Here is a 25,055-nt window from a genome sequence, read left to right as displayed (position 1 = left end):
ACAGTCCGGCAATAACCATCAACCTTTACGAGTAGCAGGTTCCACTGATACTGCTCGTAAGGTAAGAGGCGCAGGCTTTACGGGCGGTGGGTTTTTTGAATTATCAGGAAACCGACGTCAGCCTCTGCAGTGTCTCCACACGCGATACTGCTTGTAACCTTTTCTTGCGTACAACATCTCCGTAGGTTCGAGGACGGCGCAGACTGTGCACCAGTCCGAGCTTCCACTTCCAACGCCACATACTGCGCAGAGCACTCGGCTCGGAATTGTTCGTGCAGCACGAGTCGTTCAATAAATAGCTAATTTGCGCAGGATGCTCAATGCTCGCGTATCCAGTTTAACGAACCCGGGGAGCAAAAATATAAATTATTGCCGTGTAATAAACAGCACTCGCATACACGCTGCGCGCTATGGGGGTATGAAACTCTATAAGGAGGCCTTGCGTCTGCGCTGCACCGTATCGAGAACGGACATTTTTTTAATACCGAGCTTGCTTGTACGGAATTTTATTGTAATAACGCAATTTCATTGCGCCGGTTCGCTCCTCTTTTGAAACTGCGTCGATCTCCGGTTCGAGTCGGGATTTTTCTACGTACAATTTTTTTTTTTACGCTTCGACGCTGTCGATTTTGAAACTGGCTCGATGCGTGTAAAATCACGTCGCAAGCTCTCACAGGACAAAGTACCTGGATATCTCAAAATACGAAACTTCATTCTTTGAATCGTATTTAAGGATTGCCACAGACGGAATTGTCCACTGCTACATGAATTCGTTTCAGATTTTTCTTCAAGCCTTCCAGATTCTATGAGGTTTGGATAATTCGAAAATCAGTATGATACGTTACAACGAAATGCATAATAACGTGTTTAAATTTGAAGTTTTGCTGATTCAACAAGAATAGTATCATCATGAAAGACAATAAAAAAGGAAATAATAATCCTGTCTCCACTTTAAGAGAAACTTTACGATAATACAGATAATTTCAGATGCACAATATTTCTTTGTTTCATTGTCAAAAGATTTTTTCCACTCACACAATTTCTCTGATCGAGACATATTGACGTTACGAACTATTTATGAATACACCAAACATTTTCTCAAAGAAAGAACACAATTTGGTATGGGTCCAAAATTAGCTGAAGAAATGTTTTTTCAATTTCCTTACTGGTACAAAAACATTATAACGAATTGGAGGAATTCTAAACGCCGATGCACGTACAAATCCACAGTATTCTTTGTCTTATCGTGAACTACCAAAAAGTGAGACAAACACTTCGGTATGCGACGAAAAAACGAAAAAAAAAAGATAAAAAATCAGCAAGAGACGTTGGAATATGCGGAATTTACACGACGACTGGCGCCGATATCGTGGTGAAACATCCATCACTGAACGATCGAGTTACACTAATTGGAAACATCATCAGGACGCCTGATGAATCGCTCGGAGATATCGCACCTATCCAAATTAGGAACACTCCTCACGATAGAATGCCGGCATCATCCGATAGCCAGTGAAATAAAATACCACACATGAAAACAACGTAAGTTTTTGTACTTGAGGGTGCAGCAAGAACAGCGATTAGGAATTTAATTTGTATCACCAAATATACATTGGCAATTGAATATAATATACAGCGATTAGGAATTTAATTTGTATCACCAAATATACATTGGCAATTGAATATAATATAATATATTCAATTGCCAATGTATATTTGGTGATACAAATTAAATTCCTAATCGCTGTTCTTATATATATATATTCTTAATATATTATATTGAACATTGGTATCGATAGGAAATATGGATTTGAATCAATCGCATTGAAAAGAATTATAATTTTTTTTACCGATGTAATAAAAAATTTTCTCAACTTGTGTTCTTTGAATATGCTCGGTTTCGTTTCCGTCACATTCTGAGGATGTTTTTTTTTAGTCACGTTCACTATCAAAATTAGTTGAAAAAACCTTACTCGAAATTTTTTCAATCGGTTTTGTTATTTTACAAAGTATCGAAAGGAAAATGCAAGAATCTGAGATTTCAAATTAATCAAGCCGGGACAAGTTTTAACAAAAGACCATAAATCTCGGTGGAAACAGTTGAGTCGTAACAATTCAGATCAGAAAAGAATTCTATTAAATTCACCTGACATGAATTCTGGATTTGATCAAAACATTTTCAAACAAAGCATTAATTCACTATAAATATGCAACCTGTATTATTTTGCGTGTGTCGTTTTTCGCAGTCGATCGAAAAGCTCGATTAAAATTATTACAGCCATAATTAACTAAGGTTTACCATAATTTTATGCAAAGTACAGTTTTTTAACTTCCCGTTTCTCTGTTTTCAGAGAAAATATGAAGTTATTGTAAACACCCCGAAAGTGAAAAGTTGAGTTTTCACGAGACCTCGACATTTAAAGATCTAAAAACTCACCTCCGACTATTTTCGGATTCACGTCTGGATGTTTGTACGTATCTATGCATGTGTGATAAATTTTTCGCCCGATGATATCTCGAAATGTAGTCACCTAGATTTTCATGTTTTTGGTCTCAATCGACGTGAATTTTTAAGACTTAGAACTGATCAAATTTTGGCTTTGATCGGTTCAGTACTTCTGAACTATATGAATAACAAAATTCCAAAAAATAAAATAAAAATGACGATATCTGGAGAATGAATGGATGGATTTGAATGAAGATTCGTAATGTAAGGTTTTTTGGATCACTAATCGCACGAATCTAAGGTCAGATTTGCAACATTCGAAATTAATGTATACGAGATGGTGAAAAAAAAAACTAAGACCATTTAGATTTTTAAGAAGATTGATATTTGTTGGTTTTTTGGGTCGTTGATCTCGAATTTTAAATTAGATTTCCAAAATTCTAATGAGATAGTGACGTTGTTATTATTATCATTCATATTATTATTATTTTACTCACGATCAGCCCAAATCCACTTGTTTTGGCGGGTTTCAGCGGCCATTAAGTGCCCCATGTCGCTTTGTGACTTTCCAATTATCCTGGAAATTGTACGATATTATTGCTCAAAAACAGACGCGCATTAATTGCCAACATATGATTTACTTCGGGCAATTGGCAAATACGTGTATATACGTGGTATATACCTTTATAATACGGCCTGGAGCTGGTTTAATTGCATCTTATACGCTCGGCGATTAAAAAAGGGTTTGTCCATCCCGGCAGCAGGCTCGCCTTACGACCGCGTCGTCTTCCCAGCTGTGGTGTTTTTAATCATGAGAGACAAAGGTGTTCCGATGAAGAAGGCAGGCACGAGCAGTCGTATACCTTTACCCTCGATTCTTTATTTGCGGCGTAACTTCAGCAGCATTGCAGAAGAAGCAGCGGTAGAAATACGGCCGATAAACTTCGGCCCAAATAAGGGTAAGAGCTGCATCGATCAGGGCTCGGCAGCAGGCGCATGATGCTCGTTTTAAGGAATCATTACCCACCCTTTAAACGCCAGCAAGAATGGCCGTGAAAAAGAATAACGTGAGAAAAATCGAGGTCAAAAAAGCTGCAGGGTATGAACGAGTTGAACGTCAAATGAAAATAGAGGATACGAGAGGCTACCTCAGGTTTGACCGATCTGCAGAACTTGATCATTCATATTGTCCGGCTGATTCCCTATATCTTTATCAATTTACGGCGCGGTTTATATTATATTATAGGGTGGCCTTATTTGAGGGTCGGCAAAATTTTCATTGTGATCACCCCCAGACCTGTTCCAAATCATAAAAAAAAAAAAAAAAAATAAACTATTGTGACGATATGCAGTGAAAATAGGAGAAAACACAGAGTGAGAGAGACAGAGAATATAAGACGTGTGACAATAGTGAGTTGAAGCGTAAATCCTGGCCAGGTAGAAATTTTAACAGAATATAGGACTGAGAATACACAGACTTCAATCACAATATTTTTTATTCATTTTTAAAATCATCACCGTCTTCTGGTACATATCTACATGTCCGACTAAAAAACCTCTCTCGTCTCAATTTTATTTTACGGACAATTTTCTCCTCACTCGTCGTTTTATTTTTTCATTTATACGTCTGTGTGTCATTTAGTAAGTGTTTTTTTTTTTCTTCTTTTCAATCAGGCTAAGTTCGTTAGACCTGCGACGAGTAGCGTCCCTTTTATACTGTCACCATAGAATAACGAATTTAAGAAAGAGTGGAGAAATAAAAGAAAAAAAAAAGAAATTCCAAAAATTGTACAAATGACTCAATTTCTCTTGGTGTCTGATTTTATGTGTTTATGTCTTTGTCTGATTTTATTGCGTAGATTGTAGAAGAAACTAAAAATCGTTACACTGTGCAAAGTTTCAGGCCGCTACGTCAATGGTGACTCATGCCTCAAAAACCCGCGTGGACATTTTCATCACCGCCCGATCGGAGCCTGACCGGAAATGTAACGTGCATCGTTTCAGAATGCCCTGATGGGGCTGAGTTCAGGCTCGATGCGTTCAGTCCCTGATCAGAATCAGGGATAATGGCCTCATCAGGCGTTTATCAGGGCAAACTGAGGGCACTACCTGATCAAACTCGGGCAACAAATGTTCAGATTTGTTGATTTTTGAAACAACGCGAGAAATTACTTAGTCGTACGTGGATGCAAAGCAAAAGATAAATAGAATGAGAATCTGTTATCTGTAGACAGATGTCTATAAAAATGATAACTTACGAAATGATGTTTTGCATGATTTTGCCGGTGGGTGGCCACACTTTATTACAAGTCATCTGATACTTTTATCATGAGAACGCCAAGGACTTTCACGACGCCTGGTGGCGACTCGCGGTACTTGCAATGCGTCAGGCTCGGTCGGGGTCAGATCAGGTGCACCGTAGTAGAGTTAGCCTGACCTGAGCCTGCTCAGAGTCAGATCAGGCGTGCCTGATATTAACCTGACCATAGCCACATCAGGCGCGCCTCAGCAAGGAATCCGAATTCGAATTATTCTTGAAACTTTACACATATTTTTTTTTTTCCATCATTCCAAATTGGTTTGGGGAGCGTAGCAGTAAAAAATGTTCCTACCCTTAGACAAGGACTATCCTAGTATATACATAAAAACGTCCAACTTGTTTTTCCCCTCTGTGGGTATAACTTTTATCGCGCTATTATAACCGACACGTTTACTATCCTCTGGCTACAATCATTCTGCAATAATAATGGAGCGGTCATCACCAGTAATTTGTACCGCGGAATCATCAATAATAGTTGTTAAAATAATAACGATAATTGGCAATAGTTGATAAAGCCGTATGTGTATCCGACGTGCCTGTATGTATGTGTAATATGTACTGACGTATTAACAATTGCTTAGGTATGTATATTCATATGTATAATATGTGTATGTACGTGATACGTACGATTAAACCACTTACAAATTAGGCATGCACGGGATGTACAGTCAGCCCGAAAATTTTCTTCAACCAAAAACGTGATACAACGAAGGTTTGAAAAGTGAAATTAAAGTTTATTAAATTGAATCGAAGCCAGTCGGACGAACAAAAAAGCTCGTGTGTCGTTCAGTCCCAAATAGCTTAGTTTCTTTTATTACGCGTTCGAATAGGGAAAACTGGGGAAAATTGTCGCGTAGGAGAAAAACTTTGAAATGAAGAACGATACTGACGAAGAAACGAGTAAACGTCAAAACAAAAGTAAAAAAAAAAAAGACTATTTGAAGAATCGAGTGAAACGTTGCGGGATGAATTGTATCTAAATATGTAACAGTCAGCTAGAATAAATTGAGAACGGAAGGTCGTCTATTAAATTCTAAGAAAATTCTAGAAGACTTCTGAAAATTATGTGTTTTTTTTTTTGAAGTTTCTGAGGTACCGTCATTTCATAAACGGAAATTGAGAGATGATTCAAAAAAAATAAAAATTTTGTGAATAATGATATAATAATGTCGGTCTTCTGAAATTGTTCGCCCAAGTGGGTGTTTTTGCTTCAAAACACAGCGTTTAAAAATTTCAGTCTCAGTGAGAGTTTCCTAAACTTTTCGATTTCTTCATTCCACGTTTCGCCAAAGTTCAGTAAAATTAATAATATGATTCGTTTAAATCGATCAAATGAAGTTATTTTTAGTTTCGTTATTTTTCTCCGATCTTGTGATACGAAACATCGCATCTATGTAATTTGATTGTGAACCGTTTCGAACAGTTTGGAGTTTTTTCATGTTCGAATTAAAAATTCAAGTTTCTGGTACTTCTTTTTTTCGGTATATTCACTACAATTCGAGAAAAGCTATTACTGAAAGTCGAATAATATTTCCTAAAATAATTAAACACTTGATCATCAAGAAAAAAAATCACAACGTTTAAAAATAGTGATTAATTGGCATAAGAAACTAACGACCGGAGTTATTTTTTTCAAATACCAGATCATCTTCCTCGCTGTATTTTAGTTGAGGTGAAACGAATTAAATCAGAAAAGCAATCGATTAGAAAATCCATCATGAGGATTTGTCAGTAATATTATCTGTGAATTCGGAGCTAATGTTTAAATCACATATAACGAAACGAGACAATTTGTAGCTGCTATATTATCTTGTTGATAGATACGCCAAAAAGAAAAGTTCTGACGTGTAAAATATTCAGAACTTGACGTTGAATTTTCATTCGACTATTTTCTCGTCATTACTTTGAAATTTTAAACTGCAGTTGATTCTGTCATCGACAAAATTGATCGACTGTAATAAATTCGTTCGATATACATATTTACTAATTTCCAGAGCAGAGCAGAAACATTTTCAGTGACAATTAAACAGTCTGATAATCATTAACATTAAATCATCATTATCGTTTGAGTTCAAAAGCAGTCGCATGGTGCTAGAAGAAGAAACAAACCCGATTCGAATGCGATCTCGACAAAATAATTATCGTAGTTTGCATAATGGATTGTATTAAAAAATCGCATTACTTGCGTAACGCTTAGCGTTATGCACGGTTATTATTTTCTTTGTCATCGGCCACACCGTGTATCTATTATAGTCGGTTTATAATAAGCGGTGTGTCACAGTAATTATTTAAACCGTAATTACGCAGGTCGGTAGATTCTCGGATGAGAATTTCCCGTATATTTTTGAAATTGAATCATTCACTCGCTAATAATTCGCGTTGTTAGTATAACCGGCCCTTGCAATTAGGCCCGTTAATTTCGCGTGAGTTCCGAGCTGCCGCTAGAAAGTTAATTAAGATTTTAAAATATTCTCTTTAAAATTCTGCCTCGAAGCCAAAAAAATTGCCCTCTCTTATACACGCTGACACACACGAACGCAAAACGCACTACGCGCATCGACATGGACCCCTAATTAAAATCTTATAATTGACCACCGCGAACATCTGACGTAATAACAGATAATAGACGGATCGGGGAACGAGCGGGAATAATTGCTTATGGTTTGAGTATACCGCGTTACCTTATACGTATATTTATCTGCCTGGTATGGATTTCAAGAGTGAATTTACAAAACTGAAATTAATGTCTTAATAAATAACGCTAATTAATGAGAACTTGTTTTGAAGAAAGGTATAAAATAGCATGGTCGTTTATTCTGAACTTGCTTAATGATCAGGAATTGGTTGGACTAGTTGGATGGAAAGTTAGGAAGAGAGAAAAAATCGTTTGTAAAAATCTCAAGCAACGCTGTTTGCCACAATGATATAGTGAACACTAATGAAATAGCAGCCCTTACGTGTGTTGGAAGTGAATCTGAGAAAATTCGAATGAGATAAGTCAAGATATCAACGATTTGAGAAAAGCTTTCATCAGGAGAAAGTTTATAATGTTTGAATGCTGGGGTTTTCATTCCCATTTCAATGTTTTTGGACTCATTTTGGTTGCAAGAGCTTCGCAAGTCGTCTAAAAATATTTCAGTTTCTTTCGATTTTCACACAAAGCGACGAAAGTTTGAAGTCGAACCTCGATTTTTCATCAAAAATTGACGACTTCTTCTATTCAGGCAATTAATTGACCAGTGAAATAATGAAAAAAGTAGGATAGTGGCAAAGAGGACAACTATCCGAAAACACTGTCACTGAATTTGAAGTGAATTGGTAGCGTCAGTTTTGCGACATCGTAGATACTACAAAGCATGTCATGCAGCGAAATGGTTGACATTATTATCAACACCAATGTTTACTGTTAATTGATTGCAGTCAAAAAAATATGAACGTGAAGTTCGATGTGCATAATTTTAGATAAAATAAGCCCCAATTGAAATGGATCGTTTGTTGTTGAGATATAAATTACAAAATTATATCAATTTTTTAACCGTTTCTAAATTCGCTTGCGAGAATAAAGTAAAATTCAGAAAACGGTGTTTCCGCAGCGATACAATGGTAACGTAGAAAAGTAATCAGTGAAATATTGATAACTCAAGCTACGGTCTTAAGGGAGGATTTTAGGGTGAGCACGTTTTTTTTTTTACAAAGTTTTCCCGAATTTTTTCGTTAAAATCTAGGAGGAATTTTTGGATGCAGGTTTTTGTGGTCAGTAATACAAACTTCGAACTATCTTTCAGACTTTTTTTTATTGCAAGATATTAGAAAAAGGCGGCTGTAAGTACAATAGCGTAAAAAGTTTGCTTCTTACTGTTTGACGTAATTTTTGAACATCCAGTTGTTCTAAACTCCAAAATTCAAAAATATTATTCAAATATACGAGTATAACTATGGTCCGAACAACAATCATTTCATCTGGTTCGGTAGAAAGTATTCAAGTATTACTTTGACTCTAAGGTTATGCGAAATTGCGAATTTTTGTGATATCGACTTGAGAAAGTTGTGATTTTGCCAAATACCGAAACGCTAGTATCAACGTAACGTTAATTATACTCGTCTTGGATTCCTTATCATAACTTCGAGCCTTGAGAAAACCGGTCAGTTGAAAATCAATACCTTTTTCGTAATATATTACAGTATGGTCGCATAGCGAATATTTGTCAAATTATTACCGTTTGTAAGCTATTGTGTTTCCCCTAGAAATGCTACAAAAAAAAAAAAGAAAGTAGACTCGAATCACGAACAAGAGCTTGAATATCTATTTTTCATTTGCACTCGCTTGAGAAACGGTGAAAAATTTATTCAACTCGTTCGATTTCACCCTCCGATGACTTATTTGGCCACCTGATTTTCACAAATTAAGTGGTACAGATTTTTTTTATTCTCTCACTAAAAGTCAATATCAGTAGAACGTTAAAAAATTGCATATTCAGCGATACGAATGTGGTGAAAAAAAAAAGCAAATTAAAATGGTCTCTTGATCTTGTATACAATTTTAGTCTTTCTTTTTTTATTTCGAAGAAAAACATCACAGCTTAGGTAATATGTAACAAGTTCGTAGATGTTCGACATCTGAATATCTTATAATAAACTTATGAAAAAATACGGATTTTCAACTGTACAACCTCGTCGAATTCCGAGAGAAGCTGCTCCAGCAAAGAACACCGTCCATGATGTCTGTGCGAGACGTGAATAGAGGAAAAGTAAAACACGCGATTCCCGTTTTTTTTTTTTTTTTTTTTTTAAATTTTTTTTATTGGTACTGGTCAAGGCATTCCGTTCTGGCACGTAACTTTACAGTGTCTTATATTGAGCCCAATCTCCTCCTCTTCTTCGTTTATCCTTGCCTTCTTTTTTTTTTTTTTTTTTCATTCTCTTCTTTCTCTCCTCATCTTCGATCCTGGACCCCAACCGCTGCATGCGGGTAATATTTATTATACAATGATTTATGGGAATGGTTGAATAATAGCCGCAAGTGCTGCGGGAATAGAGTTTTACACAACCAGATGAATGTAGGTACATATATATATATATATATATATATATATATATATATATATATATATATATATATGCGACTGTGGCAATAGCTCGTGAATCTACCCACGGCCTGTTTCAACCGGACGCTTGTTTTGTTGTTCCCTCTTGAACTTTCATTGCCTACTTCGGGATATTGGGAATTTACGAGCTCGGCAGCTACGCACAATTTTCACAAGATTACAACAATCATCGGACCAATTTTTTATCCAACTCTATAAAACGCTTATTTTAACCTGCAATTTCAACACTCTCGACTGTCGATACGCGGTAAATAAATTTAGCCTCTGATGATGCGGTGATCTCAAGTGCCTCGCACGAATTTCAAGATCTTTTAATTCCGTTTCGTTCCGCATGACGAATTGCGCGCTTCGATTACACTCGAATATTCCCAGACTTTTGGTCGAGTAAGTTAATTCGACCGATGGATTGTTGAAATAAATCAACTGCCAATAGGATTTTTGTTGAATTTTTGAAAAGAATCACTACAAACACTTCAAAACATTCCGGGAACTTACGTAGAAGTTATGAAACTCTCAAAATAATGCGTGTATGCTTATGGCGAAGGATATTCTTCAATTGCGGTACGATGACTTTTTAATTAAGTTTACTCACAAACGATGTCTCCAAAATACAGGAAACTTGGACGTCAATTTGTCTCCATTAGAATTCATCAACGAGATTTTTTTTTTCCCGAGACAGAGAATTTCAGTATCAATTTCAACGAAAATTGGGAATTATCTCTTTGAGGATTTTGAGTAGATTTTCCGAGAGATTTTCTCATGCAGGATTTCAAGATTTCAAGTTTGATTAACCAAACAAGTTAAAAGCGATTAATGAATGGTTGGAAAATTTGTAATGATTTATGAAGTATCAGATACCGTAAAAAAAATTTTTTTCACAAGAAGATAGGTGGCTTCTATTTCTCGAGCTAATTATTTTTTTTGAAAGGTAAAAACTATTAAACTAGCTAGACGAGCAGAAAAGTTTTACTGTTTTGCTTTAGGCACGGACAGGTATTCCAAGTTCTCAATTATAGGTAAATTCAGTTCGTCGAATGTTCCATTAAAATTAAAAAATAAACAATCCAGTTAAACTGTTTGGAATGAATTACGTCTAAATAAGTTTCGATGAATTAAAATAAATTAAAAACGAATGGTCGTGTGCAAAATTCTAGAAAAATTTGCGAAAAGTTCCAAGAATCGTATGTTTTTGAGTTTTTTTTTTTTTTCTACTTCGAGCTTACTAGAAGATTATTTACTAATAGAAAATTCTACTTTATGATCCATCCGAAGGTTATTTATTTGTGTTTGTGAGCAATCGCAGTTGCGTCATTCCGCTAATGGCCTTTCAGAATTTTCACCAGTTGTGTAATCTAAATTCTATAACTTCAAATTTCGATACCTTTACATTATATTTCCATTATTTCTGACTTAATAAAGATTCACCACTTTGTTCTTTCGTAATTGTAAGTTTTCGATATATTTATGTTCGAAATTCTGACCATTCTGATTTTCGGTGTTTCTGATTTTTTACCAACACCCGGAATGTGGGTCCACGATCCATGTATACGTTTGCCAGGGTGTCCAACCGTCATAAATTCAGACGACAATTCGCCGCGATGCATGTAACCTAAAATATTTTTACAGCTGCCGGTGTTGACCGCGCAACTGCCAGCGACAAGCAGTGAGAAAATTTTTGAGGTTACGTTAGTGACGGTTGGCCATCCTGGCAAACAACCGCTCTCGAATCGTAGCGCATGCGCATCAAGCTAAAGCGATTCACAATGTATTGTACAACAATTCCAGAGTGTACTCGAGTACATATTTCAGCATTAAATATTATACACGCTGTGCCGCGTCGCGGGTTCAAAAGTCTCGGAATCTAACCGTAGAAAATTAAGTGTCAATCCATCGGCTGTGGCGTTCTTGGATCCGTCTAACGCCAAGAGACGATCACCATTGTGTGTATCGATTTGTCGACGGTATTACATACCCAACGTTCTATGTGCAGTTGCAGCGAACCGTTAGAGCTGATAATAATCCCGCACTGCCAGCGTGGCGGTAAGAATTTAACCGATTGTTCACGCGGTGTGTGTAACGGCTGTGCAGGCATCTCGAGGATAGAAACCAACACCTGCAGCCAGGCTTACACTCGTAATCAGCATCGCAGCGGGCATCGTTCGGTGTGTTTGCCGGACATGCATAGCCGGACGATGTGGGTTGATGGGTAAATGGCCAGGTATCGCTGCCGACTGCCTACGATTTTATTATTCCAGGGTTCGTACGCACAGGGAAAACCTGGAAAACCGGGAAAACTCGGGGAAAAGTCAGGGAATTTCGAAAATAAGACTGGAACTTTAAGTTTTTTGAAGAAATGAACTCGTTCTTGTACGTAAATTACTTGATATCAAACCTCCTTTCGTTTTTTTATTACTGAAAATCGCTGGCTGTTGTTTGTAAATTAGTAGTCGGACGGTAAATTAATTACTAGGTGATATTGAAGGTATTAGTATTAATAAGCAAAAAAATGCTCATTAATCAGCGGCATATTTTTTGGAAGGTTACTGAAAAAAATCCTATTTTCAGGCTGGAACACCTGGAAAAGTCTGGGAATTTTGGGTTCCAAAAAACGTACGAACCCTGTATTCATGTGTCGATTTTTCTTCCCCCTCACCCTCCCCAGCACCCTTCTATAGCGACTTTCTCCTTGTTACCGGTTCGCAGTAATAACACTGTGAACGAAACAACGCCTCTTGACAATATATACGAAGTTTTCGACTCATGCTGCTGAAATGACGAGAGTCAATTTTTAATACGACTTGCGGGTTGTATTCGAAAAATTGATTGACGAACGCCTTTTCTGTAAATACATCCGATTTTACATTATCTCAATTTCCAAGATTTTTTTATTATTTCGAGCATGTTTTAACGTGACTTCAGTTAACGATTTTAAGCGATTTTAAGAGAATTTTTTTCATATATGCGGTTTGTTATAAACGATTTTAAGAAGTTAATAGCCTATCGATTTTTTCGGTATCATATGCTATGATTCTTTGTGAATCAATTTAAATTTTGAGTTTATTAGGCTCAAGAGTCTTTGTGAAGTGTGCGAAATCTTTTCAATTTGTTAGTCTTGGCGTGACTTTTTTTGTCGCCGTGTCTAGAATCAGGCTTAAATTGTGGTACTAACTTCTTCAAGCCGTGCAGTGACTAAAAAATCGCATCATTTACACAAAACGCGAACAAAAATAATTAATGAAATTTATCTCGATAGCTCCGAACTCACATTTGTCCTTTAAGGAGGTTGGTCGATCGAAGATCAATATTTGATAATAATTTTTTCATGAGACTACATTGAGTATTCATCGAATTATTAAATTTGTAAATTTCAAAGGGTTTTTTATAAAATAAAAAAATAAAAACAGCTATTATTGGAATTTCGTACGAAAGCGTTGGATGTTGAACCCTTATTTCAAACCTTTTCAAACTGATGGAAAATATCGTAGATTCGTTAGATTTAAATATACGACGGCTCATTTTATTTGGACGAGTACTTTTTACAAAGTCGCTGGAATAGATTTGATGGAAAAAATTGTAATATCGATAAAATGACCCAGCGTAAAATGAAATTGAATAAATCTGCTTGATTTCACACTATTTTGGAGTGATTTGAAATGCAGCATACATGCCTAATTTTCTGATTATACTTTCAATATTTTATACGTTTGTATTCTTGAAGATATCTTCGTACTGTACAAATTTAACAAGTGGCGAAATATTTTTAAGCAGCCTCTTCGAAAAAAAATCGGCCCTTTATGGACTCGGTCTTGAAATGTTGGGCATATATAATTCAATTTTTGAGAATTTAAAAAAAAAACATTCTTTTCAAAGCCACTTTACATACTTATAAATAATTGAGCAGTTGAAAAAAAATCTGAAAAAATTCAGAGTACTGTTTCGGAGTACGGTATAATTGCAAAAATGTTTTTTTTATCAAAATCAGACGTCGGTCGGGTTCGCATGAAATTTCCCACATATATCGACATGATAAAAAATAATAAAAACATACGGATAACAGGTTTTTCTGCTCACAGTTAAAAAACAAATGACCATTTTGTGGCCGTAACTGAATTTTTCGATTATTATACCGTATCCCGACCGCGATAGAAATTTCCCTCAGTTTGTGCAGGGAATGTTTTATTCTCATCGGGTTTTGCTGGATGATCGGGTGCCGGTAAAGTACGAGCTGCATGATCTGCAGGATTCGCCGAGAGGCTGCTGCTGCACCGGACGTTAAGTACAGGGGGTAGAATTTGCCGCCCGCTATTAGAGGCCATGAACTTTTTTACGGCCTTGTAAATGCGGGATGGTAAAAGTTTCAAATTCACTGTGCCGAGCATCTCCCGCACGGAATTAAAAGCCATCCTACCTTTTACGTTGCTAATTCTCTCCGTTTCACTTGGCAATAAGGGCCACGCGGTTCACTCTTCGCGAATTATCTCATCACAATATCCCTTCTTCAGATTTCCGCGAGGCACGTTCGTTTTTCAATCGAGTATTTCGCAACAACGTTGCAATCAGCCAACGAGTAATTGATTCGTCGAAGGAGTCGCTCAATCAGACACCCATTCTTTCGAACACTACAGGAATCCGTCAATTTACGATGAGATATTTCAAAGCGTGAATTTTTCGTTTTCCATAAAATTTACTCAAATTTTTGCATCATTTATCATTTTTTATTTTTTATTTTCATCATATTTCACATTTTTCATAAATAAAAATTTGTTGCTTCTAGTTTAGGAAATTTCGAAATCGACGTGAAATCAATACAAACCAAGAGTGGGTTTTGTCCAACTTAGATCAATTTTCTTCCTCAAATCCTTTCGAGGATCAATCTTCATCTAGTTTCTTGGTTTTGGTTTTGCGACTGCAAAGAAATGCGGAAAATCTTTTTCTTCGACCCGATACAAGATTGAAATAGATAGAAAACGAATGGTCAAATTTTCAACGTGCCAAATTTATCCCTTGAACTTGCGCCAAAATGTTTTTCAATTGTAAAGCAATGTTCGTTGAATGAATTAATTAGCTTCTACAGATAAATGCCCTGATAATATTTTTCAAACATTATATCACAGTACATCAATTATTACAGAAGAGAAAAAAAAATGTCCTCTGCATCAACGTGCGGTTTCACCTTTCACAGATTCCAATGCTCCGCACGTCAGGTTCTTTTCCTTCCTGTCTCTCTCTCTCTCTCTTTCTCTCTCTCTCTCTCTCTCTGCGCGGGAAGAAAAAAAAAACTGCCTTCAAATTTTTAACCATTAGTGTAACGGCAGATGATCACTCTGTTCGGTAATTAAGATCTCGGGTTAGCATGACGTATAGCAACCCCGATTAACCTTTGACAACGTTGTAATGCTTCGCCGCATCGCATGGAGTTATTTTAGCGCCGGAAGAACCTTTTCCTTATCTCTGTGCTCGTTCCGTAATCTCGGCCTCAAAATCAGCGGCGAAAGGTGAAACCGGACGAATTGAGGATGCATAAAAAGATTTGGAACGGAGAACTTCGTGAACAGAGGTTTAAAATCAATAAATGACTTAGGTTCTGGCGATATTTCGCAAAAAATTGACCCTATAGTACGAGTAAAGTTGAAAACAGTCAATTTCGATCAAATAGTTCGGTGATTGATAATCTGAGATGGGGTTACAGTATCGTGTATTTTTATCAAGGATCTTGATGAATTGAAATTCAATAACTTTTCGCTAATTTATTGATCAGATCGTCGAACATTGAAAAATCAAAAAATTTATGTAATCGATGATGTTTTTAAAATTCGGGACGAAAAATATTTTTATTGAAAAGGACAGTCAAGTTATTGACATTCCATTCAAACTGCTTGAAAACATTTAAAGATTTAGTCCAGATTCGTTCGATTTCAGTCCACGACGGCTAATCTGAAACCGTTTTTCACAAATTTACTGAAACGATTTTTTACTGTCAATAGTAAATTTGCTATTTCCGTTTTTTTTTTTTTTAAATCCGGATTGGCATTGGCCCAATCTTGCAGAATGCCATTTTTATCGATAACAACGTTATAAACAATCGTGTTGGAGTGAAATCGTACCAACAGTCTTCTCAACAAAATAATTATACAACACTTTCAACCATTTCGAAGTGATCCGAAACGAAATTCGATATTTGGGAAAAATTTTCGATATTTGTATTTCATAAAAAAATATGGGAATAATAAGCATCAATTCTTCACTCACCAACTTCCTCAATACCAAATTCGTATTGTTTGCCCAATTCCAACGATAATGGATCATTTTTTTTCATAACCAATTTCTACAGTATTCACTGAACGTGGATTTTCGATGAAATTAATGCATTTTGAAATTAAGCATATAGTTTACCGTATGCAGACTATATTCATTTATCACGAGTAATTTTTTCAATCAAAATCAGAGTTCAGTACATATGGGGCATTCTATGTCAACTCGACCGATGATTTTCTATTACCATTTTTGATTTTTTTCATGATTTTTTATACGGTTCTTTGGTCGCAAAAAAGCGTTTCTTAGTTATTTCAGATTTTTTTCCTAAAACCGTTATTTTTTTATGATCATTTAAATCTATCTAAAAATTGGCTTTGTTTTTTGATCTCAAAAAATTCTCAAAAATCGTATTTTTCATCTCGATCATTCTGACATTCGTCACCTGGTGGGGCGGTTTTTTATTTTATTTTTTCTACCACTTTAAACATTTTGAAAATACACAAAATACCATGTTTCAACGTTCCGAAAATTCGCGAAAAATTACCGAAAATTCTGCGTCTTTACGGAAAAAGATTCAGAGTTAAATATCAAATTTTCGATAATTCTTTGAGAATTTTCGGAACGTTGAGACATTGTGTTTTGTTTTTTCCAAATGTTTGAAGAGCTGGAAAAAAAAATAGAAGAAAAAATCTCCCAGCATGAGCATGAGTCGGGTGTCAGAATATTTGGGATAAAAAATAAGATTGATGAGAATTTTTTGAGATTTTCAAAAACTGCCAACTCCAAGATAAATTTGAATAATCGTTAAAAATTAAGGGTCGTAGGAAAAAATCTGATAAAATTAAGAAGCCCTTTTGTGTGACCATAGAATCGTATGTAAGATTCTGAAGCTAATCAAATACGGTGAGGCAAAATCATCGGTCAAGTTGATATGGAATGCCCGATATGCAGATAATCTGTTTACGTGGCATGGCTTTTGCATTAAAATTAAGAAAGCATAATATTTTATTCAAAAATTTCCAGATGACTGAGTTTTTTGATTTTTTTTTGCTTTTGTTTCTTACAATATCGAGATGGCATTATTTGGGTCTGATACAACTTGACGAAAAATTGAATCGCAGTCGCGTTTGTTTGGTCCATTTAATAATTTCACTATTTTTCATTTCCAACGTTTGGAAATGATCTCGACTGAACAGTATCTTCATAATAGTGAAAATCAGTCCGTCGTGGGCGAGTAAAAAATTTTACACTATCAACATCGCGATATCAATTATTAATAAAAAATTGGCCACATCTTCATCCAGGTGCGCGGTAGTCAAATTTATTTCATACGCGCTGCAGTGGCAACGACTCGGACTCGACTCGTAGAATTACCGACAAGCTGCGGTATATTTTAGGTGTAAATCACGTATCCGGTCGTTCAAGCATAGGCACTCATTACTCCAAGTATCGCCGCCTTCAGAACGCCGTCGAGCTTCGGTCATTAAATCGAATCCCCGTATTACTGCCCGTAAACCCGGCAGCCAAACATCAGGTGTCAAGTGTCAATGCGCGTCGGACTCGCGGCGTCGTTGGGAAGGCCAAATGACTGTTACTCGGTGGAAATAATAATCCTTAGATGCCTCATAAATCGCGGTTGTCGATAAAACATCATTTATGCCACCTAAAAATCTCTGTAAAAAAATACAAGCGGTTCTTGAATGTGCTGAAGGGTTGATCGACGGCTGAAAAAATGGGCAAATTTGGGAAGCTTATAAACACTCGGAAAAGTATTTTTTTGTAACGACCAAAATATGGCCCCGTAAACCAAATTTAGGTGGAAATGTTTTTAGTTATATTTGAGCAAAGGTTTCACCCAACAATCTTAATGATTCTGTTGCGATTGCGAAATCAGATTTTCGCAATGAAGTCATTTTGTGAAGGTTGAAAAGTGATTGTTGAATTATTGTAACTTAAAAAATTGTCGTTTCATCGTTTATGCTTCGTGAATCAAATGTCACTATATACAATTGTCAATCGACAGGCTGATTCAATCATGTCAATGATAAATGAATTATAATACTGTTCATCCTAGAATTTAAAGAATTGTCGAAAACGCGAAATGTTAGGTCTTCCAAAATTTCCCGAGTGACTAACTAAACGTACCAAATGTGACCAGATTTTTAGAATACAATCGTTGGTCCATCGGGCATTGCAGCTTATCGTTAAGGTCGTGTAGTACTCCTACTCTTACCGACCGAGCAAACTCACCCTTTTTCTTCCTAGATTATATAGACAAACAAATTGAAAGGATTAAAATTTCTACGGTGTTCTTTTGTAGCGGAATTCAGAAACGTTACTTATATCACGAAAATCGTTTAAAAAATGGTTGGTTTTTTGACACGTGTCATTATTCCCACATTTCCCGTATTTCGGGGGCTAAAAAGCGCATAGCTGAGATACTTTGCGCAATTCTGGAAAGAATGAAGAAAAAATGAGCCATCGTGAGACTGTTTTTATGCAATATTGAGGTCGCTAAACGAGACTAGGAATCACAAAATGCTAAGAAATTATTGTAATTCCTATATCTTGTCTGGCGTCCTAAAAATTGCACGAAAACAGTCTCACGATGGCTCATTTAACTCCTAATAATTTGCGGAATTGCTCAAAGTATCACAGCTATGCACTTTTTGGCCCCTGAAATGCGAGAAATGCGGGAATAGTAACACATGTCAAAAAACCACACATATTTTTGACGATTTACGAGATTTGAGTAACTTTCCTGAATTTCGTTACAAAAGAGCGATGCACCGTCAAAATTTGAACATTTTCCGTTTGTTCGTTTATTTAATATAGGAAGAAACAGGGTGAGTTTGCTCGGTCGGTAAAGGTAGCAGTAGTACATGACCTTAATGAGAAACAGACGTGAATCTGGGGATAATTTCGAGTTCACAGTTTACTCATGCTTTTGAGAGATTGAATTTACTATCCCCAAAGTATCGATACTGTAACGATACTATTTTTTTTCACGGAGAATAAGTTGTAGTCGGTATTGGGTCGATAGTTGGATGGTGGGCGCCAAGATGATGTCGTTAAACAGATGCCATGTTTTCAGTCTTTCTCCCTCTCTTTCTCTACGGGCACGTTTGAGTGCCGGTAACGGTGTTTGAAGTTATCGAGAAACTTGTTGATTTGTAAATGCCAACATGTTAACTAAACACCCGGATAAGTGAACAGTCGGAAGCTTTGTACCCCGGTAAGGATGGTTTCGAAGGAAAATTAAAGGTCTTCTTTGATCGTCAGATGCATATTAACATTAACGGTAAACTTAACCTGACTCTTTTCCGAATGTAGTTACGACTCGATTATTTCACTCGTTATTCCCGTATTCTTAATGTAAATATAGGATGATTGGTTGGTTTTTTCTTTCTCTTGACGTCTACATTAGTTCTTAATTCAATTTGTATCATTGTAAACAAACTAATTGCACTTCTGAGGAGCGACCACCTTAAAGTGCCGAAACGCAAATGAGACTCTAGTCCTTGATTGACTTATGAGACCGAAGAAATATGGCAAAAGGAATGCTTTCTCGATTCAAACACCTGAAGTTACACTTGATAACACAAATTCACGTAGTTCGTAATATTTTTCATGATTCAAACAACGTTTGATTGAATGAAAAAAAGAAGACATTCATTTTTCCGTACAAGTTCGTTTTCTTCGTGTTGAACTTGAATGCGAGAAGCTCTGATCAGAATTAGTGAAACGGTAATGGCTGCTCAATCATCGCCAGACGTTTTTACTCATCAGAGACTAAATGCGTGTCTTCGGGTCTTACGGGATTCCATCGATCGCTGATCCTATCGGGAATACGTCATATGGGACTCTCGTCAGATCGCGAGCTGCTGGAAGAAGAGGCTCCCATGAAAGAAGTACAAACCTCAAAGCAATTAGGAAAGAAATACCAACTTCTTGTGCGGTAGAAGCTCTTGCTGCGACTGCAGGCCGCAAATTAGCTATTTGCCACGGTGCGCAGCACTCGCATTTGTACAGAATAACCGACCTCTAAACGTGCCTGGGAGCTGTCGATACTTCACTTCGGAATTTCTTACCGATGCGATATTCTACGTATCATAGCGTGCATTTATTCACGTTGAAGAACAATCTCGACTTCGAAATTTGCGAAAATAGAATCCAAGGAAACGAGGCCAAGCCGAGAGAAAATTAGGTAGGTACTTTTTTCTTCCGTCTTCGTGTTAATTTTAAACTTGTAGAAAAAATTCGGTCCGTTTGTCACGGAGATCAGTCGTGAAAAGTACGTTGCTCAAAATATCGTTCTTTGAATAATTTTCGAACGAAATTTATCATCCTCGTAAGGTTTCTAGGCGTATAATTGTAATTTTTATTCGAACATTTTTGCAATCTTTAGCCTTTAGAAACATCTGGACATTATTGGTATCTCGAGGAATTTTCAAATTTATTTCCACGGTTGTCTGACCCGATGAAATTTTATGGTACAGTATTTTTGATGAAATAAAATCTCACGCAAACGCTGTAAGAAATATATACGACAAAATGCAAACATGTAATCTTCCAATGCATTGTACATGAAAGTTGACGTAACTAACAAGGCAAAGAATCTCATTGTCAGTTACGTAAGTGTTCTATATAGCAATATTAAACAATATTATTATAGATGAAAAAAACCATGAAAATTATATTGGCTGATTTCTTTTTTTTTTACGTAAAACTTTTCAACACTGGCTCTGATGTTCTTTCCATCCGTTCATTCGCGTCATGTGTCACGGAGCTGACGGATTGTTTACAAAATGAGTTGTTCAATGAGAGCCAAGTCTTCTGTATTTTCCCAATTCTTGTTCTTCGCTTATTGCCAGCGTTCATTTTATTTTTAATGAAATTGGCGCGATCTTGATCCATTGTCGGAACTAAATATTTTTGAAGGCCACGTTACCGTTTTCTGGTATGATTAACATTGTATCATAATAAATGTACATTTCTTCGTTTGTTGGTCATATTACATATATTGTGACGTGGATTTTTCCCGCTCCTCGGTCACTCGGAGAAAATCACCGAGAACTTATCGCGTGCACAATAATTTGGCGTCCACGATGTACCCTGGATCTAAAAACAATATCGCGAAGATTTGTTGGGCGCCTGGCGTGATCAACACGCCTCGAAATCATCAATGCGCTATTCCTCGGGCATATGCTCGATAGCTCAGTACCGCGGAGAGGGGAGGGGTAATTTTTGGAGAGAGAGAGAGACACTCGAAATACACACGCTATTTAACAAAAGTAAAATAAAATCTTATATTTCCCAATAGCGGTGATACAAAAACAAAAAAAATATAATCCAAAAGTCGCTCGTCGCGATTCTAAAATTAAACAGAAAACTACACGTAACCTACCCTATTTCTTACTCTACTGAGCTCGCGGCTCCCTAACTAAAATGTCACTCAATAATCACAAAATCTTCATACGCAATTCTGAATTTGCAAATTCGCCATTTCTTCTCCATGGCGATTATTGCTCGAAACCGAAACTAAAACTAATTACTCGACGGTGCGCCGTCGGGCTACCGAACAGACGGCGTCCTCGATCTCACCCGAGATCTCACCCGACTCGGAGCTTAGACGCTACCGCGAGCTGCCCTAAATCTAAACGTGACAACATAACTTAACCTAAAGCTTATTTCCTACTTGTCTCAACTAAACGAATCCGCAAACGTTACTATATTTCAAACGCAACCAAAACTCAATACTCAAACTTCTCGTCTCAACTGCTGCTCAACGCAACGGCAATTTCGACTATACATCACCTCAACTCGACTAAACACTATCTTAACTGAACGTAAACTTAACTAAGCGCAAGCACCACTAAATGTAACCTCAACTAAACACAATCTCAAAGTAACACGACTCAATTGACATTATCTTAACTAACGGGTACGGAACTAAACGCAGGCGCAACTAAACGTAACCTCAACTATTCGCTATCGCAACGCATCCGAAATCAAACCTTCTCAAAATCCTCAGAAACGTTATCCGCTAATCCGAGCACTCCGATTCGGCACTTCCCGACCTCCTCGAGAGATGACACTGAAAAACCCGATAACGCGGCCTGACCCGGTACAGCGAAATTCGGCTATACTTGATTTCAAAAACGAGAGAGACTCAAGTAAAACCCGTGACTCTACTCAACTTTCTCAGGAACTCAAAATTTACTCTACTCTAACACGCGTACTCAGGCTACGGTCATCAAGCAAAAGAATCGGCAAAAGAATTTCGAGTACTTTTCTAAAACGCAAATCGAAAACGGCTATCCGTTACTCGGCAAGCCTTTTCGCAATTATGCTCGAAATTCAATCGCGGGGATAGAAGCAGCGCTTACCTTCTACATCCTTGCAACCCCCTTTCCATTCCCCTCGCGATTTTTGGGCGACTCCATTACTTCGCGAAACTCCCCAAAACGTGACTACTTATCACGACCGCCAGAACTAGAGTGGTTTCAAAAACCTACGACCTGCCGCAACACGGATCTCGATACGCCATCCCACACGTGACGTCATACCCACAAGAATACGCAATAATCGATCCGTCATCGATTTCGTCGATCGCGCAACTCGACGCGCACCTTCGACAGCATCGCTGCGCAGAACTTGAAGCTAGATCGCAATCTCGTCCTCCGCGCAGCTCCATGACGTCTTGGCGGTGAGCGTGGTGCTCCCTCGTCGCTAGTCGGTCCGTCGCAAGTTCGCCGGTCAATTGTTGGCGGGGTGAAGGGGGAGAGGCTGCGGCGCGCCGGCCGCCAGCGGGAATCGCGTCCACCTTGGATTCCCGCGATGCGGGGATCTGCGTCGGCTCCCCCTCTGCAGCCTCGACATCCTTCCTTCGCAATTGTCGCTAGTCCGCCACTTCGCAATTTCCTCGAATTCGGTGTCGACTTCTTGCCTGACGCCGTTGTAGCTCGAAGAATAAAAAAAAAAAACAAGAAACCTGAAATATCTTACGCTATTCGCTAAGGTGTCACCTCTCGTAGTTTCGGATGCGTGACTCTAGTCCTGGCGCTCTTTTTCAAAAACTTGGCGACTCAATTTCGGAAATACCTAAATTTTGGTTCCGCCCAGGGTTCAAGGAGCCCCTTGTAACGGGCATCAAAAATGCCACGTTACAGAATATACATATTTTTTACCAACATGGAAAATGACGACCTTGAGGTACTTTAACATTTCATATTCAAAAGTCGCAAACATCATAGTTTCGTGCTTAACCTTAAAATTATGGAACGTGCGGTATCGCATATTGTTGTAAATTTAATTTAACAAACACATCAGACAATGTCACGTCAAAAACAGACGTATCGATAGAAAGAAAAACAAATGTTTTGTTAAGCATTTTTGTTAATTTTTTGTGTAGCCTGAAGATGGTTGACGGGGCCTGGAAAACGTCGTTTTCTACGTTTGTAAAAAATGACCAACAACCGACGAAATCTACATTTATTAAGCATCTACCTGGTGACGAATTTTCACTAAATAACATGGTATCGTTGTTGTTTCTGCTAATTTGGGCAATCAAAATGATCAAGCTGTACTTTTTTGAAAAAACGAGGATGGGGGTTAAAATTCCGAACGATCAAAAGGTCGACTGGTCGAAAAGCCGAAAGTTTCGAGACACGAATTTTAAAATAACGAATGATCATTGGACCGAAATTGAGATTTTCGATGAATCGCCTAGTGGAATAACTTTTTTCCCGAAAGTTTATTCACACAAACGCTCTTTTATCCAACACTGAGAGAAATTTTTAGTTCCGATTACCGCTCAGTCCTTAACTATTTTCATTTTTTACCACAGTCGAAAAATATACTTCTAGGTACAAAATGAAAATTAGTTTTCGAGCCGTTACCCGAAAGTCTGGTATCCGTTACTATTCTTTCTTATTACGATCACTGTTACTATATTTTCTTGCAACTGTTGCGAAAATTTAATGCTTGTGCAACAATAAATTGACGTTGAAGCCTTATTTAACTAAAAAAGTTCAGTAAACCGAAGAAACTGATTTTCCGTTGCAATTACTAAAAAAGGATCAAAAATAGCGCAAAATGGTTAGGCGTACCTCGTTTTTCGTAATTCCAACAATATTCAAACAGTTTTTTGAACGATACCAGTTGTACTCAATTTTTCTAGTTACGATTATAACAAGTGAAATTTTTCTCAGTGAAAGAAGGATTTTCAGCACAGTCTGCAGTCCGAATGAACAAATCACAGAATGTGAAGATCTAGAAAAATGAAAGTTCAGAAATTAAAAATTGAGAGCGGCTATAAATACTTCGAACAGCTAAATAACCAAAAAAATTACATGTCGAAAACGAAAATACAGAAGGAGCAAAATTTTGATCCGCAAAATGCAGACGGATCAAAATTTCTAAACAACGAAATACCGAATCTCCTAAAAATTCGGAATTTGTGAAATTCGTCAATGAGACACTTGTTTTATCAAGATCATTTCATTGCATTAGACAATCGTCCGTGTCACGAAAGAAAAAGAATAACGCAATGAAAAAGGCAAGATATTTTTAATGATATTCAAATAGTAAATCGTATTTCCCATTCACTTCACAAGCGTAACTCCATCTTTTAGCTGCAGCTGGTGACGTTGGAAAGAATAAATTTACTTCCGAAGTTTTGCAACCTTTCGGTATTCCATCCATTCTATCTTAATAAGTTTCGGGATTTTGACCTTTCGAGTCTTTGGTCAGTCGTCATTGACAAATTGGGATTCGTGCATTTTCGAAAAAGGCACGAGTCCGACATTTAAAAAGCCGACTTTTTGACCGTTCGGTATTTTCGCAATTCAATTATTTGCGCTTCGCAATCTTGCCCCTTTTCCAAAAAAAAAAATAAAATAAAAATATATAGAATATCGTTACAAAT

The 25,055-nt window shown here is 37.1% G+C and overlaps 1 protein-coding gene and 2 long non-coding RNA genes across 3 annotated transcripts in view; 1 reads left to right on the top strand and 2 right to left on the bottom strand.

Moving 5' to 3' along the window:
* The window catches only part of LOC107220243 (UPF0489 protein C5orf22 homolog), an 802,831-nt gene that overhangs the window by 29,998 nt on the left and 747,778 nt on the right, over positions 1 to 25,055 (top strand). The window lies entirely within an intron of this gene.
* Positions 1 to 25,055, bottom strand: part of LOC124294751 — a 42,642-nt gene that overhangs the window by 14,152 nt on the left and 3,435 nt on the right. The window contains exons 2-3 of the long non-coding RNA XR_006904684.1: positions 3,129 to 3,474; positions 2,944 to 3,023 (exon numbers count right to left, since the gene is read on the bottom strand). This is a non-coding gene — a long non-coding RNA (uncharacterized LOC124294751). The remainder of the gene's footprint in view (positions 1 to 2,943; positions 3,024 to 3,128; positions 3,475 to 25,055) is intronic.
* Positions 4,156 to 23,728, bottom strand: LOC124294750. The gene is made up of 3 exons (XR_006904683.1): positions 23,716 to 23,728; positions 21,405 to 21,407; positions 4,156 to 4,333 (listed from the first exon to the last, which is right to left on the bottom strand). It is a non-coding gene; the product is annotated as an uncharacterized LOC124294750 (long non-coding RNA).

Source organism: Neodiprion lecontei, chromosome 5, assembly GCF_021901455.1.
Source record: "Neodiprion lecontei isolate iyNeoLeco1 chromosome 5, iyNeoLeco1.1, whole genome shotgun sequence".
NCBI classification, from domain to species: Eukaryota; Metazoa; Arthropoda; class Insecta; order Hymenoptera; family Diprionidae; genus Neodiprion; species Neodiprion lecontei.
Note: the sequence above shows the minus strand (reverse complement) of the source record. Positions and strands in the feature narration are given on the sequence as shown.